The 21162-nt window shown below is 39.3% G+C and overlaps 1 long non-coding RNA gene across 1 annotated transcript in view; it reads left to right on the forward strand.

Annotated features, from left to right (window-relative positions):
* Window positions 1–14627, forward strand: part of LOC122539668 — a 17818-nt gene extending 3191 nt beyond the window's left edge. The window contains exons 2-4 of the long non-coding RNA XR_006309142.1: window positions 1655–1717; window positions 12789–12839; window positions 14388–14627. This is a non-coding gene — a long non-coding RNA (uncharacterized LOC122539668). The remainder of the gene's footprint in view (window positions 1–1654; window positions 1718–12788; window positions 12840–14387) is intronic.
* The last annotated feature ends 6535 nt before the right edge of the window (window positions 14628–21162 follow it).

A 21162-nucleotide genomic window follows, 5' to 3' on the forward strand; every position in this document is an offset into this window, starting at 1 on the left:
TAGGACCTTACCATTAAGTGTATAAGTCCTGCTAAGATTTGCTTTCCCAAATGCAGCACCTCGCATTTATCTGAATTAAACTCCATCTGCCACTTCTCAACCCATTGGCCCATCTGGTCCAGATCCTGTTGTAATCTGAGGTAACCCTCTTCGCTGTCCACTACAGCTCCAATTTTGGTGTCATCTGCAAACTTACTCACTATACCTCTTATGCTCGCATCCAAATCATTTATGTAAATGACAAAAAGTAGAGGACCCAGCACCGATCCTTGTGGCACTCCACTTTTCACAATAAGTGGTCAGGGTTTGGAATGCACTGCCTGTGAGTATGGTGGAGGTCAATTCAATCCAGACCTTTAACAGAGAATTGGAGAATTATCTGAAGAAAATTACAAACTGCAGGGCTATTAGGAAAAGATATAGGAGGGGAAATGGGGTCAGCTTCTCTTGCAGAAAGATAGCTGAAACATGGCAGCCTGAATGGTCTGCTTCTGTGCAGTCGGCATTCCATAATCTTTGAACAAAATCAAGGAATATCTCAAAGGAAGAAAATGTTACTGAGAACAAACAGCCTGCAAACCTCAGCAGAGCAACTTATACTGATAATTAAATTGCAATGCTCTTTGTTGTCAATCCATTTCATTTTACTGCCTTAGAACGATGCATAATAAGGATATGCCTGTTACTGTATCTGTGTTCTTTCCCCATAGTGTGTTACTAAACTCATAAAAACAACAATTGCCCCCTCCAAGTACAATTGACTTCTGCATTTTCATACGTCATAACATAGAATATTTATCACCTCATTCCATCTCTCACAAGGAGGTCTCTGCTCACTCGGCTGTGCAAAATCATAATTACAAACCTTTCACACGAGCCAAGCCATCATCTGAAAAGCAGGATTATTGAAAATATTTCAGGCAATTTTTCTTCAACTTTGCATTACAGGAGGGTCAATTTGCCCTAAATCCTGCCCCTGTGCTTTTCTTAAACTCCATCAGGCTGCACTGGGGGAAGCTCAGTGGTAAGCTGAAGTGATGGATAATATTTTATCGTACATTTATTGCAGTATATTATAGACCAGCTGTTTGCAATGATCTCTCTTATCTTGAAGGCACAAAAGAATACAGAAACAGCATAATGTACTCAAGGCAAACACAAGGAGCCTTTATGATTAGGATGCTATTTTGAGGATAGCATTCACATAAATACTGCCAGTTATTAAAGAACATTTTACCTAAAACCAATAAAGCACCGAAAATTGACCAATCTGTTCTTCTTTCTTGTTCAGAGAAAAGGAGAAAGGAGAATGTTATTGCAATTTAGTCAAATGACAGGTTTGAAAGATTATGCTTCACATTACATTATTGTCTGATATTATTTTGCTGTCTTTCCCCTTTCCCCTCATGCAACTTTTTATCTTTTCTATAATGAGAATGAAAGAGAGGGTAGTTTATTAAAAGGTAAAATGCGCGATTCAATGATGATGAATTGTACGTGAACTGAGTTTTATAAATACACAAAGGTTCTGTCAACTAACATGAGCAGCTTACTTACATAATCCCAATGATCCTATTCATGTTATGTTATTAGAGCACAGCTTAACAGCAAACCTGCCTTGTTGTGGTAACCTGTCAATATTCTTTGTTTTCAGATGCATTTTATCACCAGAACATTCCAACTTCTACAATGAGGAATTTCTCAGAAGTTTAACATTGTACGTTGAATGTGAATAACAGTCGGATAAACATTTGAAATATATATATATATGAAAGGGAGGTGATGGCATAGTGGTAATGTCACTTGACTAGTAATCCAGAACTCCAGCCAATGTCCTGGGGACATGGATCCGAATAATACCTTGGCAGATGGTGATATTTGAATTTTTTTTAAAATCTGGAATTAAAAGCTAGTGTAAGGGTGACCATGCTTCTGGTTGCTGTAAAAGCTCAGCTGGCTCAAAATGCCCTTCAGGGAAGGAAATCCATCATTCTGATCTGGTCTGGTCTGGTCTACATCGGAGAAAGTGAGGACTGCAGATGCTGAAGATCAGAGCTTAAAAATGTGTTGCTGGAAAAGCGCAGCAGGTTCAGGCAGCATCAAAGGAACAGGAGAATCGACGTTTCGGGCATTTGATTCCTGAAGAAGGGCTTATGCCCGAAACGTCGATTCTCCTGTTCCTTTGATGCTGCCTGGTCTACATTGGACTCCAGCAATGTGGGTGACTTTTAACTAGCAATTAGGTAGGGATAAAAATTTCACAAATGAATAATAAAATGAGCTAGAGGGAAAGGTAATAGGATCAGTTCTGAAAGTCCTCCAGTATAAGGCTGGCACTGACATGATGAGTTGAATGGCTTCATGTGGACATACGTATCTGGAGCAGGATAAGGCCATCCAACACCATGAGCATGTTCTACTGTTCGGGAAGATTGGATTGGATTGTGGCTTCAACCTAACTTTCCTGTTAAGACTCTATACCTCTTTGACTTTATTTGTTAGTCAAGTACATATCTAACAACGCCTTCAAATTACTCACTGACACCATGAATACTGCTCTCTGGGCTGAGAATTACACAGACTCATGACCCTCAGAGGAAAACAAATTCGCTTCATCTCTCCAACTTGAATGGAAAATCTCTTATTTTTAAATGTGGCCCCGAGTTCTAGTCACTTAAATATTCCATTATAAAACCTACAATTTTAGGCCAGCAAGAAAAAAAAAGACATAAATAATGGGCAAAATGCTTGATTGTGCCACCAGTTGAAGCTTATAATAACATAATTGAAGATATAACAGTATTACAGCCTTTGTTGCTGCTTCCAATCTCAACAGGGTAGTTTGTAACTCTAACCTAGCAATACATTGTCAACCTTGGCTGGAGGGCAGATCTGGATGTATAGTGCCACTCTATACACCCCAAGAACATAGAACATAGAACAATACAGCGCAGAACAGGCCCTTCGGCCCTCGATGTTGCGCCGACCTGTGAACTACTCTCAGCTCGTCCCCCGACACTATCCCATCATCATCCATGTACTTATCTAAGGGTTGTTTAAATCTCCCTAATGTGGCTGAGTTGACTACATTAGCAGATAGGGCATTCCACACCCTTACCACTCTCTGCGTAAAGAACTTTCCTCTGACATCTGTCTTACAACACCCCTCAATTTGTATTTATGCCCTCTCCTACACGCTGATGTCATCATCCTAGGAAAAAGTATTTCACTGTCTACCCTATCTAATCCTCTGACCATCTTGTGTATTTCTATCAAATCGTCTCTTAGCCTTCTTCTTTCCAATGAGAACAGACGCAAGTCTCTCAGCCTTTCCTCATAAGACCTTCCCTCCAGACCAGGCAATATCCTGGTAAATCTCCTCTGCACCTTTTCCAATGCTTCCACATCCTTCCTGTAATGGGGCGACCAGAACTGTACATGATATTCCAAGTGTGGCCGCACCAGCATTTTATATAGAAGAATAACAGGGATATTGTATCTTTTGTTTATGATGTTTATCGGTTTTGTTGCATAGTTTAATTTGGCAGTAGCGTGATACAATAATTGTAAATGAAACCCGAGGAGAAGGGAAGGGAACAATATTAGTCACAGAGTCAGAGGGATGTACAGACTCTTGGGTCCAACTCATCCATGTCAACCAGATATCCTAAATTAATATAGTACCATTTGGCATTCTCATCCAGAGAGCAATGCTCATGGTGTCATTGAGTATTTTGAAGGCAGAGTTAGATAGGTTCTTGACTCAATAATGAATTGAAAGGGTTTAAGAGGGAAATGAGCCAAATGCTGGCAAATGAGACTTCTCAGATTCCACATGATCATAGAGCAGGAGAAAGTGAGGTCTGCAGATGCTGGAGATCAGAGCTGAAAATGTGTTGCTGGAAAAGCGCAGCAGGTCAGGCAGCATCCCGGGAACAGGAGAATCGACGTTTCGGGCATAAGCCCTGAAGAAGGGCTTATGCTCGAAACGTCGATTCTCCTGTTCCCGGGATGCTGCCTGACCTGCTGCGCTTTTCCATGATCATAGAGCAATCAGGTTTTAATATTGTGAGAGATTTTGGGCCTCAGAGACATTCTAAATTAATGGCTTAACAGCATGAGTCTAAGAAATTGTCATATATTGATGATAGTCATATGACAGGTGAACAATCTATCAGAGGGTGTATCTAAACACCTCTGGTATTCTACCTGTCTCAATAGAAAATACATCACTACAAAGTCCTTGTTGAAATGAATAGTAACAGCAGAAGACTCATCTGAAACACAATCAGACCCCACCTCTAGAAAATGAAACATCAGATGGACATAAAAATCCCATGGCATTATCCTGGAGAGAGAAAATTATCTTCCCCTTTGTCCAAGCCAATATCTATTCCTCAATAACATCACTATAAATAGTGAAGCTGGCCTATAATACATTGTTATTTGTGAGAGCCTACTGTGCAAATTGGCCACTTTCCCCAAATTACAGATGTAACAGTTACTCCACTACAAAACTTAAGTAGTCATTTTAAAGCACTTTGGGGGTGTCCTGTGATCACGAAAGGTGCTAACTGAATGCAAGCCCCTTTTATATACTACACATATATATTACATTTATCTATAAAAGAGAGAGAAAATGCCTAACAGAATAGAGACGGAGAAAATTTGAAAAAATATTGATTTATCTTGAAACTTGCTGCCCTGATCTTGAAGTACCAGCACATTTAAACAGATGACCCAGGATTAAAAAAATGAATCGCATGTAAAGATCCTCTGACAGAAATGTTTGAGCTCTAAGATTTATGATGATAGTTTCTCAGAATAACATGAACTCCCAGGTTCAGTGCGAGGCCTCTTTGTTGAAGTTATTGGTGGAACATGATGACAGCTCACATGTTCAGGCAAATCACCAGTACATTACTTCATAATTCCTCAAGCTGGATATATAGGGTGTCCAGTTTTACTACACAGACTAGGTGGAAGCATTGATCATCATTTACAAGGTCTCTTCTCAATGCATGGTTAATAATTCACAGTGCTAGCCACTTTTATTAGAAAAGAAATTATAAATATTTCTTCACTTCCACTTGAATCAGTGTAAGACTACCACCCCTCCCCCACCCATACTCATAACATCAATAATATGGAGTTAAAGTAATGTGTGATGTTTTGATTCATTTATTCAATCATTGGCAGTCCCTGCCAGACAAACATGACTCTCTCCCAACCTTGGGTTGAGTGTCTAGGTGACTGTACAGACCAAAGCAGCTTCTGCAGGCTCTGTTACACTTGGGGCAGAAGGTGGTTGGGGGAAGGGGGTAGGTTGGCCATTGGTGTGGCAGCGCACTCCTTATGCGGTTTTCCACTGGCTTCCGCTCATTCCCAGCAGCATGTCGCAAGGTGCTTAATGCCTTCCCGAATGCTCTTCCTCCACTTTGGATGGTCTTGGGCCAATGATTCCCAAGTGTTTGTAGGAATGCCGCACTTCACCAGTCAGGCCTTGGGGTATCACTGAAGTTTTTCCTCGGTTCGTCAAATGTGTGGACGACATGCAGCCAGGTATTACACCTTTTAGGCCATCGACTGATTGTGGTTGCATTAAAACACAGCTTTGGAAGATTGGCACTCAGGTTCCATGCTATAAAATGAATGTAAAGTTTGCAGATTGCTGACCTTTGTTAAACAGCATATCGCCGAATCCCAGGGAGGTTGAGAATCTGGTGCCCTTCTGATGACTATTCTTGCAGTATTGTGTCAATTAGTGGATGTCTTCTCTTTCCTAAAAGGATGTTGGCTCATTTAAAAACCAATGCGTCCAGATCTATAAAATATTAATGATGTCAGACATAGTGCTGCTCATGGGCACAGAGTACTGGCTCTGGGTTATGCCAGCTTTTGACAAGTCAAAGAGGAAATCTAAGATGATGCTTTAGGGACCGAAACATTTAGCTATGTCAAATTCCGTCTCCATTCCCAAACAGTTAACAGAGCTTTCATTTTGCTATTTATTATTTAAGAACTTTTTATCGTGGTTGGCTGTTAAATCAGAGCGGGTTCCCAATGTTCGATCTTTTACATTTGGTTTCTGTAGAATTGCAGTGGATTTGCAGACTCAGGTAAAAATCCAAAAGATCATCAAAATGGTGCTTTTGTTTTCATTTGTCATGGTATTGATGGCAGCTATTGGCAGATGGGTTCACCCATTCTCCCTTGCTCCACAAAAGAAATAAATATTAAACATTATAGTGCATAAAATGCTTCTCCACAGGTTATGGAGTTATGTGGATATGTGGTAGGTCAGGTTCAATGCAAAGAAACATGAGGTGATATAATTTGGTAGGAAGAACAGTGAAAGACAATATAAAATAAATGTATAATAGTTTGGGGGAACAGGAGCAAAGGGACCAAGAGGTATATATTCACAGATCATCAAAGGTGGCAGGATGTACAAGTCTGCTTGGCTTTAATAACTGGAGCATAGAGTACAAGAACAAGGAGCTGATGTCAAATATGTATAAGATACTTATTAGACCTTGGCTGGAGCATTGCATATGGTTCAGGAAACTCCGTTATAGGAAAGATGCATTGGTGAGAGTGCAGAAGCAATTTACAAGAATTGTGGGGTGGCACAGTGGCTCAGTGGTTAGCACTGCTGCCTCAAAGCACCAGGGACTTGAGTTCAATTCCCGCCTCAGGTGACTGTCTGTGTGGAGTCTGCGCATTTTCTCTGTGTCTGTGTGGGTTTCCTTCGGGTACTCCCAGTTTTCTCCCACAATCCAAAGATGTGCAGGTCACGTGAACTGACCATGATAAATTGCCCATAGTGTTCAGGGACGTGTAGGTGAGGCACATTAGTCAGGGGTAAATGAGGAGTAATAGAGTAGGGGAATGGGTCTAGTTGGGTTACTCTTCAGAGGGTCAGTGTGGATTTGTTGGCCCGAAGGGCCTGTTTCCACTCTGTAGGGATTCTGTGAGTAATTTCAGGAATGGGGAAACTTCAGCTATGAGGATAGATTGAAGTTAGAGAGAAGGAGACCAAGAAGAGAACTGAACATGTTTTTCAAAATTATGGGCAGCTTGCATAGAATAGACAGGAAGAAGCTGTGCATGATAGTTTAGTCTGCTGAAGAGTTAGAGACTAATGTTAATCAACTTCTGAAGAAATGTGGAATGACATGGAAGTAATTATATGCAATGGAGTCAGCCATTCACACAGAATATGCCCTCCCTTCCCAGACGTTCACATAGTCTTAATCTATATCATTAGGAACTGACTTTTGTACAGGACACATGAGAAAGTGTCTAGAGAAGCTCAACTTTTCCAATTATCTTTGAAACTGAGTTTGAAATTCAACAACTAACGTTTCCCTTTTGAAGAGTTTCTGCTGCTTCTGGAAATATTTCAGAATTTCACTGTAAGTGTGACGGTATACATGGCAAAGTGTTAGATTCTTCTGGGCAGGGGGCTTACTGGGAAAGGATTTGTCTGGAAATCCTATACACAGTGTAACATGGAACAGCTGAGAGGCAGTGTGACAAGGTTACACCATGGGTGAAGGATTCTAATGACATTATACACCACAGAAAGATATTACGGTTGCTTTCAAACTCATTAGCACCCCAGTGACTGCGTCAGAACTGGCAAATTATTTCAACCCTGCTGTTTTTTTCAAAAGTTATAAATGACATCGATGGGATAATTCCTTACTTGTGAGTGTTGTGTGCCCTGCCACTTTGTGCACTCGCATATCAACAATTCTCATGTTGAAAAGTCATCGCATCATAATCTGGATTGCAACTATTAGTCACGTCTGTTTCCAAAATTGACGTTATCTGTGTGACTTTGGCTTCTTGTGAGTCACCCAGGGTTACTCTTTACTTAACCCCCTCCATTCTCTTCCCTCCGACTTCCAGACTTTATTAAACTTAACTCCTTGATGAACTCCTTGCAGTCACTTTGATACCATCGGGAAAGTTATTAGAATGTTATTGTTTATTGCACTATCTGCTGAATGTTGTTATTGGACAGGCCTGTCAACTAAGGGAAACTGCTGGAATGCAAAATTGTGGGTGGTTTTCACAACATCATTTCAACGTTAGTTCAATGGAGAAAGAAAAAGCCACTGCTGTGAAAGCTGCCAGCAAAGCTTCTAAAACCTAGGGAAAAGAAAAGACAGACAAGCAGCATATAATTTAGACCCGGTGATGCCAAGACTGGCAATTGCAAGGGGGGGATGTTTATTTTCTCAAACTCTTTCATTAGTACCCATTTACTGGGCACTCGAAGAAGCAAGAATGCCCAGAGTTGTGTGATAACTCAGTGGCACACGCCTCACATGTTTTGGCTGGATGGGGCAGGGTGCTCTAAACTCCTGCTTCAAATGGTTAAGCATCTCAATGATGCAGATAATGGGGCACTGCTTTCCTCTCTGCCAGCTGCAACTCCAGCAGTAGAATTGAATGCCTCATTATAATGGCCCAGCACGGTCAAGCAATGAGCACTGCAGGTTTGCATGTTTAATAGGGCTGAAAGAAACCTCCTTTGTTGCAATAGGAACTATTTCTGATCTGCAGCTCTTTCCTTGTTTTAATTCCCCTCATACCTCATGGGCTCTGACAATCTTATTTAATTATTTCCCTTCCACTGCATCACTGCGGGCAATGAGAATGTCTCAAGGTGAGATGGTGGGGAGAAGGGACTAGGTAGGACAAGAATGCACAGAAGGATCACCACCATATCTGAACCTACAGGTGGAGTTGACTGGATCACAAATTGTTACACAATGCAGGCAAAAGCTCCGACCGAAAGCTGACAAAGAGAAAGCAAAACCTAAAGGAAGTCAAAGTCTTTTAAACTGCGAGAGGAAAATCTGACTCTTTGTCAGCCCAACTTTTGACCTTTTTAAAATTCTGAAGGAGGAGAGTTCAAATTACTTCAATCACCCTTTGCCCTGGGAAAAGGAATGGGCCATTCCGTCTCTAGCACCTGACCCAACATTCAATTCTATTGTAGCTCGGACGCTGCCTGACCTGCTGTGCTTTTCCAGCACCACTCTGATCTAAACTCTGGTTTCCAGCATCTGCAGTCCTCACTTTTGCCTAATCTTTATTGTAACTCTACCTACATACTTTGGCTCAATACTTCTTACTACCTTTACCTAACAAAAGAACTGAAAATCACAGGTTCCCACATCACATTGTGTAAGGAGGTTTCTCCAGGCATCACCTCTGAGCAGCCCAGCACATAATTGAAGATTGTTTCTAATCTTTTCTTCTGCACTCAAAAATGGAAATTGCGGGAGAAACTCAGCAGGTCATGAAGAGTCACTGGACCTGAAACATTAATTCTGCTTTCTTCCCACAGATGCTGCCAGACCTGCTGAGTTTCTCCAGCAATTTCCATTTTTGAGTGCAGAAAAAAAGGTTAGAAACAATCTTCAATTTGTTTCAGATCTCCTGCATCTGCAATTCTTTGTTTTATGTATGTTCTGCACTCTATCGTCAGAGGGGATGCTTGTTCTTACTAGATATTTTCTAATGAACCTGTTCAGAAATGGAGCAGGTGAGACCTCAACCCAACCCCACCTACAACAAAAGACTCAAGATTGCCTTTAAATCTTTTTAATCATCTCGAATGCTTTAATAAACAATTCAGTGTCTCCTCTATGCAGCTGTTACTATCAAATAGCCAAGGAGAAGTAGAAGCCACCAGAATATTTTTCATTCTTTTGAGGAGGTGGAGGATGGAGGCGCTGGTCTTATAGCATTGTGGTAATGCTCCCACCTCTGGGCTAGAAGATCCATGTTTCTGTCCCACTTCAGGGTGTGACAGCCACAGAGCTGTGCCGTAATAATCCATAGGAAACCTAAACTTCATTTAGTATCAACATTAGCACAAGCAGAACAGGGGATAATAACAAAACTAGATCAGTCGAGGAAGATAGCTAAGTCTATGTTCAGTATTAGAAATGTGATGTGAGTGAGTCTTCATGTTTCTCTGTCAGGCAGATTTCGAGTTAGTTTCTAGACAAAATTTGCATTGGATGTTGAAAATTTATAGGGTAAAATCCAGCTCTGTGGAATTAGTATGTGATTACATTGATATGAAGTTCCTTGTCCAGCAGCACAATGTAAGAACTCATTCATCAACTTTAAATATGCTGTCACAAACAATACAATCTCAACCCATTAGTCTTGAAATTCAGGAGACCAAATGCTGCCTTCCAGTTGAGCCTCAATGGTATACAAAATGTCAGTTATACAGAAGGTAAAGAGTTAAAATTCTAAACTTCTGAACCTGATATTGCATGATGAATGATATCATATAATCCTTTGAAGGAATTTTACAATTCTGATCTCTCATTATGGATGGAAGGTATTTCTAGATATTTTGAATCAACCTGTTTAGATATGTTGTGAAACACTTCTGGAGCAGGTGGGACTTGAACCTAGGACTCCTGATCTAATGGTAGAGATACTATTATAACATCATAAGAGCACTTGGAAGTTATATTTAAACAGTTGTTATGAAGTTGAAGGTATGTACTGCACCTTTAAGAGAGAGCAATGGCCATTGAGATAGAAACGCCTGGAGATCTAACATCTTGTACGCCAAGGAATTAGGAAACACTCTCTATCAAAGATACCTTTTCATATGAAACACATTTGCAGTAAAAAGAAAGACGACGACCCAGGGACATCTTAGGCAGAAAAAGAAAGACACAGGAGAAGACAGCAGCTGTGTGGTTTTGAAATTAAGCTGATGAAATTTTAATAAGTGTCTTATTAGAACAGTATATTGTTGAGGAGTTGGAGGCAGATAGTAAGCAGTTAAGAGAAAGGAGGGCTTAGAGTTGTGAATAGTTGTTGCTTAATGTTCACTTTTAGAGTTGAAAATAAATTGATATTATTTTCTTTAAGTCGTGGAATTTGGGAGTTCTCTGTCATTCATAGTTTAACAGGTTATGAGGTGAGGTGAGCTTTTCTGGATGTTTGGGTTTAAGTATCAGAGGGGTTCACCACCGTGTCCTAACACTGTATAAATCAACAGTGTAAGTCTTTCAAATTGAAGTTGCTCAAAATACTCGAGTGGTGGTTTTAACATCATACAGTTTTATCTTCTTGTAGTGCCCATTGTGTAACCCATGAAAATTCCAATTCGCTTTTTCCCTGACACGTTAGCAATGATCTAACTAGATGCAACAATGACATTGGATTGGAAGCAAACTGGGTCGATTTCCTAGAACATAGCCAAATGTCTTCTGTCACAGTGATTATCTGGTGCAATTTAAAATTAAGAACTGAAGAAGTGTCATTGGACCTGAAATGTTAACTCTGCTTTCTCTCCACAGATGTTGCCAGACCTGTTGAGTTTCTCCAGTGTCTATTTTTGCTTCAGATCATAGGTCTTTCTATCATTTTAATGAATACTATAGACTAGGCTGAAAGAAAAATTGGTAAATCACTGCTTTTCTTGCCCTTTTTATCAGGTAAAAATACAAATTATGTTTCCATATTGTCAGGAAGAATGACACAAATGAGATAAGTAACTGGTAAATAATTGATAATTAATGAAGTTTTATTTGGCAAAGTTTTAGATTAGATTACTTACAGTGTGGAAACAGGCCCTTCGGCCCAACAAGTCCACACCGACCCGCCGAAGCGCAACCCACCCATACCCCTACATTTACCCCTTACCTAACACTACGGGCAATTTAGCATGGCCAATTCACCTGACCTGCACATCTTTGTGACTGTGGGAGGAAACCGGAGCACCCGGAGGAAACCCACGCAGACACAGGGAGAACGTGCAAACTCCACACAGTCAGTCGCCTGAGTTGGGAATTGAACCCAGGTCTCTGGTGCTGTGAGGCAGCAGCGCTAACCACTGTGCCACCGTGCCGCCCACGATGCCAAATGATTTGTTTCAAGTCCTTTCTGATGCCTCAGAGGAAGTTTACCTTGTCCCCACTCATTGATCGAGTAGGCTTGGTGACACTAAAAATTATGCAATACCTAAACATTGCTTTGTAGCATTTGACTTATCTTCACTGTGGAAACGTTGGAACACTAAATGGAATGTTGAATGATCTACAAAAAGCAAAGTCATAATTTGGTGTGTTAGTGTGAAGCAGGGAATATTCTGAACAGCATGATACGTAGGAATTGTTTTGAAAGACATCAAAACAAAATACAATCAAGACAATGCACATTGAGAGCAGATAAAGAAAATTGTTTGCAAACTAGTTTGCAATAATGTTGATGGACTTAGAAACCTCCCACATTTAGAGACACAGGAGGCATGCAAATACACACATTTACATCTGTTTTCCTACCTCACATTTTCTGGAACATTCCCTAGCCTGTCACCAGAGGCTTATAAATTGAAGAACACCATGCTACATTGAGTGCAGCTGACCAGGAAACCGTCCCAATCTTATTACATACAAGAGGCATTTTGGAAGGATTTGTATGATGATAAGAGATCCATTATGGCATTTGAGACAACTTTTATGGTGAATACAATCCTTAGAAAGTTTGTATTTCTTTCAAAACAAAAGCTAACATCTTCCATCTTGCTTTTTCGTTGTTCCATATCTCACCTTAAAATTACCTTGGCTAACCCAAATGCAATGAAAACAAGTCAAGGGGCTTGAATCTTGTACATTATGTTATGATCATGTGAAGAGGGGGAGACTGGATCCCTCTTTTTAAGCTTTGCTTGATTAGTCACAACAACTTTTTTATTTCTTTTTCACCTTATAACTATCACACATCAATTAAAGTATAGTGAACTACATCAAAATGAAGGAGAAAAATGACAAGATTTCTTGAAGGTAAGAATTAGGAATCCAATTATTCACGAGACATTTAAGGGATTATTTCAGAATATACAGAATAGATACATTCCAACGAGCAATAAATATTGTAAGGAATGAACTCACTTTTCTGCTTAACTAGAAGTGTTAAAGTTGCCTGGACTGGAAGGTTTGAATTATAAGAAGAGATCGGATAGGCCGGGACTTTTTTTACTGGAGCGTAGGAGACTAAGGGGTGACCTTGCAGAGGTATATAAAATTATGAGAGGTATTGATAAAGTGGATAGCTAATAGCTTTTCCCCAGAGTAGGGGAGTCTAAAACTCAAGGTCATAGGTTTAAGATGACAGGGGAAAGATACAAACCAGTCCAGAATGGCAATTTTTGCACACTGAGGGTGTTGAGTGTCTATAACAGGCTGCCAGAGGTAGTGATGGAAGCGAATACAATTTCGTCATTTAAGAAACATTTAGACAGGTACATGGATGGTATAGATATGGAGGGATATGGATCAAATGCAGGCAAATTGAACTAGTTTAAATTCTGAAAACTAGTTTTATAACTAGCGGCATGGGTAAGTTGGGCCAAAGGGCCTGTTTCCATGCTGTAGACCTCTATGACTCTTTGATTCTATTAATATCAAAGAAAAAACATAGTTAGTTAAAGAAAAGTGGCAGGTCAGAAGATGGGACATGTATCAAAATCAATTAAGATTTGTGCCAGGTATTCTTGGTGAAGGAGCAGACAGTGTCTATCAATACTCCTGAGATATTTCGAGGGAGGTGGGTACCGTTATGGTGCATTTTTGAGAGAGAGCGAGTAAGAGAAAATGGCTTTGATCTTCTTATTTTTATCAGTTCTGTTTTCTTTATTGCTCACTTTGTAGATTCTGATGACTAGAATGATTATTTCTTTTCTCAAGTTGGATGATCAGCAGGAATGATCAGGTTGCCCTATGAAGAAATGTTTGACAGGCTGGGTTTATTCCCTTGGAGTTTAGAAAAGTGTGCTGTGATTTGGTTGAGGTCTTAACAAGGTGGATGCGGAAACAATCCTTTTGTGAGCAAGTCTAGGGGACACCAAATGAAAATTAGAGTTGACCCCTTTTTGAACAGAGATGAGGGTTGTGTGACTTTGGAACCCTCTGCCTCAGAAAGCGATAGAAGCAATCCCATTGAATATATTTCAGGCAGATGTGGATACATTCTTGTTAGGCAAGGGAATCATAGATGATCAAGTGGGAGATGAAAATGTGGAATTTGGAACACAAACAGAACAGCTATGATCTTATTGAATGGTAGAGCTGGATTGAAGGGCTGAATAGCCTAATGATTCTTATGTTGAGATGTGTATGTGCATAACTTTCAGAAAGGTATGAACTACCCAGGCAATGCAGATTTGAGTTTCAGTGCCTTTTAGAACAATGTCAGTTTGGCTCATGTTTGCTGACATGTTTTCTTTAAAAACCACTTTGGCCGATGAGGCTCTCAAATATTAAAATCTGATAATAGTAATTAAATAAAGATAGGCCCAGTTTGCCATTATTGTAACAATTTTCTCGTTCCAGCAAATGCCTGAACCCAGGAGTCATCTAAAACACAGCCTGGAAAATCAACTAGAAACTATCAAAGAAGAGAAGAAATTTTAAGCATCACCACAAAAATAAACTTGATCATGTGATTAAATCAATCTACGTATATACAGCAGACATATCTTTCAAGTTGGACATGCTTTCAGTTATGGAGTTATAGAGTCATAGAGACACAGAGTCATGGAGATGTACAGCATGGAAACAGACCCTTTGGTCCAACCCGTCCATGCTGACCAGATATCCCAACCCAATCTAGTCCCACCTGCCAGCACTTGGCCCATATCCCATCCATGCCCCTCATAATTGTGTAAACTTCTATAAGGTCACCCCTCAGCTTCCAATACTCCAGGGAAAACAGCCCCAGCCTGTTTAGCCTCTCCCTATAGCTCAAATCCTCCAACCCTGGCAACATCCTTGTAAATCTTTTCGGAACCCTTTCAAGTTTCACAACATCTTTCTGATAGGAAAGAGACCAGAATTGCATGCAATATTCCAACAGTGGCCTAACCAATGTCCTGTCATAGAGATGTACAGCACAGAAACAGACTCTTTGGTCTAACTCTTCCATGTCAACCTGGTATCCTAAACTAATCTAGTCCCATTTGCCAGCATTTGGACCCATATCCAGTTGAGGTACCATTTTTAAAAAAAATCTAATCAGAAAATCTCTTTGTGTGTGAACTGAAAATGTAATCTAGCAGATTTACCATATTGATATTGTCTTTTCTTTCAAACATTCTTTCCATCTACGTTTCCTTTCTTCATTATTATTTTGAAAACACGGAAGAATGATACAAAAGTAGTATTAAAGCTTTAAATAATATTCTGTTTTGTAAAGTGGTAATTAAATTTGGTGCTTTTCTCCATTAAATTTATACCTGTTACATTACATGTATCAGAGTAGAAACCTTCCTTTAAAATTGTCAGTATTCTATTGGAGGTATGACAGCACAATCTTATAAATCCTCACGGACTCTTCCAACTGACATTTGTTGATATAAGATACTCTAGTGACTGGTTACCTAGTTTATTCTAAGATGTTGTCAGCAGTCCGAAGCGTAATTGCATTACACACAGCTTAGTAGCTCCTCCAACTGTACATGATGTCACTTCTGAAACTGAGCAAAGCAAATGAACAAAATAAATCAAATTACAATAATATAAACATTTGCTGTTGGGCGGTACAAAACTTGGCAGTTTACTGCCTGTAATCATTTAACTGGTACGTTTTCCATAGTTATGCCTATATCAAACAAACTCCACTTGCCAACCTACCAGCAGTCTCTTCTCATGTAATTTAAAAGTTACTTTCCCAGTACATTATTATTTATTCTGAATTTTCAAGACTTCAAGACAAAACTTTGGCAAAATTAGTCTTTCTTCACCAGCACTCAGACACAAGTATTGTAAAACTTCAGGTTAAAATTTCTGGGACTGCAAGAGGTCAATAAAGGGAGAGAATGTCTTTTCCCCACCTTCAGAGCAAAAATCAATGTCTGCAATTTTCTCTATTGCTGTCGACTGGCAAGGTCCGTGTGATCTGTGCACAGTTGAAAAGAATCCTGATTTGTCGAGTGGGTGATTGAAGAGATTGTTTCCTATTTCTATTTAAACTAGCACTCATTTCTACTTCAACTTTATGATGAATTGAAAAGAAAACTGCTGTTGGGATCACCTGGACCCAATGGAATTTAGACACTGTCTGGGGCTGGAAATTTAGAAATGACCTATTCTCATAAAATATAGGAGAAGAACTCAGCCATTTGGTCCATTGATTCTGTTCCACCAGAATTGTTCCTTACAACTCCAGAGGAAATAGGGATGAGCCATAACTGAGGATTAGCTCAATTACAGATTGCATTCACTACAGAACCACAAGGTCTGCAGGAATAAGGAATTCCAGTTATGGAGACAGATGTTGGACTTCTTTCCTTAGAAAAGATTAGGTGGAGAAGAGAAATAGTAGAGATGTTCAAAATAATGAGAGGAGTGATATAGTAGATTAGTTAAACAAAACTATTCCAACTGGTGGAAAGATCGAGAATCAGAGGGCATAAATTTAACATAATTTGCAAAGGAAGCAATGGTGATAGGAGGTGAAACCCTTTTGAGCACCATCAAGGTCTGGAATGTATTGTTTAAAAGTGTGGTACATGCAGGTCCAATCAATGCCTTTAAGTAAAAATCATTATTGTTATGAAGAACTAGCCCAGTGGCACAGCTGATTGGAACAATAAGATGTCATTCACACTTTTTATCTACCAAAGGCAAATTCTCTCAGTGGAGCAATAATGTAGACACTATTGACTTTTCTCATTACAATGAAAATAGAGGAAGTAAAAGGTAAACCACTCGATGTGATCTCTTAAAATTAGCAAGGTTCATGACTGGGGCACTGAAGCAACCAAATAACCAACTCACTCATAGTCAACAGTCTAGAAGAGCAAAAGAAAAGGACTGGAATTAAAACGATAGTTTGGATTGAACATAAATTTCTTTAAAGTGTAGTTTGTAATTTTAACCAGTGCCAGCTCTGAAAACAAACTAAACTTCAGAATGAAGATACCTTGCAGTTTGAACAGGATTACATTGCTAATTCTGTACTTCTCTAAATGGTTAAGAGTTTTCACCAACCTTGAATTGATGCAGAAAGTGAAACGACTCAGGGTCAACTTGTGTGCTTCTTGTAACACGTCATAAAGACTTTCAACACCTCAACAAATCTAGACAGCTGCCCCTTTCGTTGACTTTGCAACCTTAAGAGAATTTAATGCAAAGTCACAATCTGATGGAAAGCACTGGTAATCACCAGTTATAGGGAACGTGTCTGACAGTTGACAACATTTTAAAGCTGGGATTTGATATGAAGTGGTTGATGACACCAAGTTATGCAGTCAGATGATCAGTACCAGGGGAATTGCTAATATTTCAACAGATCTTAACAACTCAAGGAGATGAGCCAAGAAGTGATTCAGTGTAAGTGTAAGATAATATCTATTGATACATGGAATAATAAATACTGTTGCACATAGACAGATGTCCTTCAGCAATGGAAAATATCTGAGTGTTATACTCACTAAATGGCTCCATTCAATGCAATGCTGATGTCAACATGACTAACTAGGCAGCATGTTGGATCTAAAATTTGATTTCTTAATAATATCACAAAGTTATATTAGTCCAGTGTGCTTCAACAAGAAATTGATATTTAGAATATAATGTACACTTTGTTCATCTTCTCCTCACAATAATGTTGATGATGTGGAGGTGTCACAATAAATATGTTTTTAATCAGTTTGACAAACATGACTGGTCCAAATTGGAGAGAGTGACGGAACTGAAGTATTTATTGAGGAAGATAAAACTGAAAGAGGTTTTCTCAAAGCCAAAGTCATGTGGATACCCAGGAAGCATTCTGGTTGAAAAATCCAAAAATAGATAAAGGCTAGGAATTTGAAGAAGGATATTTGCAGATAGTAGTCCATAAAAATAACCAATGTGATGTTTCAGAAATGATTTGAGTAAATCGAATGTTAAAGATTAAAGATGAGGAAAATCCTTCCACCCCAAGCAAGGTTCATCCCTCTCTAAAAGCCTTAGGTAAAGTATCTAACACTGTTTGGGGACCACCTTTTTCACATCTTAATCAGCTCCGGTGTGGTCCTTTCTGCTGTTGAACATGTGTTCATAGTTAAATGATGGCCTTAGCTGGAGTTTTGAGCTCCAAAACGACAAACCTTGCATCAAATGAGCAGAACTTGCCAAACTGGCAACGTGGTTTAAGCAGGCTACATGCCGCTGATTGATGCACACTTCAAACATGTCTTTTCCCAAAATGGCAACTCGTGCAATTTGCACCAGAATTCTGCACACTTCTATGGACTCAACTTTAGACCAAACATATTCATTGGATGCAAAACAAAAAGGTTATACACCTGGATTTGGTGCAGCGCTTCCTTTGGACATTTTATTTATAGTCATTTTTCTTCCTCAGAAGCCTAAAAAACCTGCACAAACCATGGTCATCCTTGGGATAAATTTTGCTAAGACTATTGAACTGAATTGGTTTATTAAACTCCTATTGAACTAGATGTGAATGCAGTTCAGTCTTTAAAAAACATTTTCTTTCTCACATATGGATGAAGGACATGCAATAGTTCCTGGCCTCAGGAAAAGATTAGTGAAGATGTGATGTGAGGGGTGACTTATGTCAGCCGTGAGAAGATTTATCACATAATTCTGGCTGATTCTCTTAAAACGACTTCTGGATGATAGGTCAAATAGTCTTTTCTCATTACACGCTTTATGCTTCAACAATTTTCCTGCTGGTTTCCTGACTTCAACCACGGTAGATTAGAGTTAACAAATAAAGCAGAAGTTTCTCAACACATTTCTTTGGAAATCCAAGCTTCACTTTTTCTCTTGGCCACTGTCAAATTCCAGCCACGTCGATAAAACTGTTGAGCTATTGTCTATGGTGAGTGCAGACAAAAGCTCATACAGACAAAAACACTATAATTATCTTCATAGACTTCACTAGAAAGAATGCATCCTTGGATCAATAATATATCTTTCTGTTTTTCATTGCACATTTTAATTTATTCAGGTCAATAACTGTCTGAAACTGTTTCCAAATTGTATCATTATTTACTCATTCTGGCTTTTCCCATCAAAGTCAATTGGGGAATGAACTAAGTAGTGATCCATTTACCATACTGCTACACCACTTCAGAGAGATCAATCACGTTCAATAATTCCCAACTTCTTAGTTACGTCATGCTATGTTTCTGTTCACTTATTTCTTCTTGCACATGTTCACAGCACAATAATAATTGCAACACAGTGCAGGTTGGTCCTGAACATAAAAATGTGGGAAATGGAAAACTTACTCTGGTACTTTGCAAATTTAACCTAAACTATAGGGATTTCTGCCACCCTGCTCAACCATGTTCTATTCATTCAGACAGTACATCAACAAAGCGTATACTTGACTTGGGAGATTGATGCTGGTATTGGGTGCCCAGAATGTATGGTCTGCTACTTCTGTAGCATTGCACAATCTTATTAGACCAGTGGTAGAAGATGCACTAATTACAGAAGACGGAACTATTCTTAGTTCTCTGGAGACAAACAAGTGTTGTCTCCATTTGTCAAGGACATATTTACGGCAAACTCGAAAACCACCATTAGCTTTTCTAAATATCTAACTTACTGAGAGATAAACAGCCATTTTCTCAGGGTTCCACATACAAACCTAAAACGTTAGATCAGGAGAAGGCCATTTGGCCCTGTGAACCCACTTTCAGTCAGATCATAGTTGACTGGTTACGGTCTCAACTCCACTTTCCTGCCCTCCATATCCCTTAATTTCCTTGCCTATCAAAAACCTATATAAAAACCAATAGAACTTTGGATGCTGTAAACCAGAACATAAAACTGAAATTGATGGAAAAGCTCAGCAGGTCTGGCGGCATCTGTGAAGAGAAAGCAAAGTTAACATTTTGGATTGAGTGACACCCTTGAAGGATCACTCGATCCGAAACGTTAACTCTGATTTCTCTCCACAGATGCTGCAAGACGTGCTAAACCTTTCCAGCAATTTCTGTTTTTCTTTCTGATTTCAAGCATCTACAATTCTTTGTTTTTATTCAATTTTTACTCCATCTGGCCCATTTTTGCCCACTCACTTCACCCAACAATATTCCTTTGCAGAATCATCTCTTATTGAGTACTTACTTTCCTGCCGAACATATTGCCATCAGTAAAATTAGCTATTATTTGTTCCCTTCAACTGAACTGATGATAAAAATTGCAAAGAGTTGAGGGCCCACTACTGATCCCTGATCCCTGTGGCAATCCATTAGTTTCAACTTGTAAACTTAAAAATTCTGACTGTCTGCCTTCTGTTAATCATACAAACCTTTATCCATGCAATTATTTTACTGCCTACACTACGTGATCTTTTCTTTTGCTGTGAGTTTAGATGTCACACCTAATCAAATGCCTTTTGGAAATTCAAGCCCTCCATAGCTACTGAATCCCCTCAATTCACCATGAATGTTACTTGATAAAAACTTTCAATTGATCAGTTAATCATAACTTTCATTTCGTAAAGCCTTGCTGGCTCTGTCCCATCACATTGTGATTTTCTTTAGTATCCGACAATAACCTTCTTAATAACAACTACTTAATTTCATATGTTTGGCAAACTGGCCAATAATATGCTGCTCTCTGTTTACCAGACTCCTTGTGTACAGACCTCACAGTAGCTTTATTTACTCTTTTCATTACTAGCTACCTTTCTCTCATACTCTGCTTTCACATCTTTATTCTCTTTTTAGCCATTCTTTACTAGTTCTTAAAGTCTGTCAAATCGTCTGACCTTCCTTTTATTTTAAGATTTGTACTGTGTTTTGTTGCAATTTAAGACTTTCTTTAACTTCTTCATTTAGCCACGGATGATACATACTTCTCAAAAAGGCTTTCTTTTCATTTGAATAAATCTTTGCTGAGGATTATTAAATATCCTCTTGAAAATTGGCCCTGAAATCTGCAGTCCTAGCTTTTAAGAGACAAAAAACTGCATATGCTGGAATCCAAGATAGCTGAGCAGGAGGCTGGAGGAACACAGCAAGCCAGGCAGCATCAGGAGGTGGAGAAGTCAACGTTTCGGGTGTAACCCTTCTTCAGGATTGAGGGTGGATTACACCTGAAATGTTGACTTCTCCACCACCTATTGTTGCCTGGCTTG

This window comes from Chiloscyllium plagiosum, chromosome 33, assembly GCF_004010195.1.
Source record: "Chiloscyllium plagiosum isolate BGI_BamShark_2017 chromosome 33, ASM401019v2, whole genome shotgun sequence".
NCBI lineage: Eukaryota > Metazoa > Chordata > Chondrichthyes > Orectolobiformes > Hemiscylliidae > Chiloscyllium > Chiloscyllium plagiosum.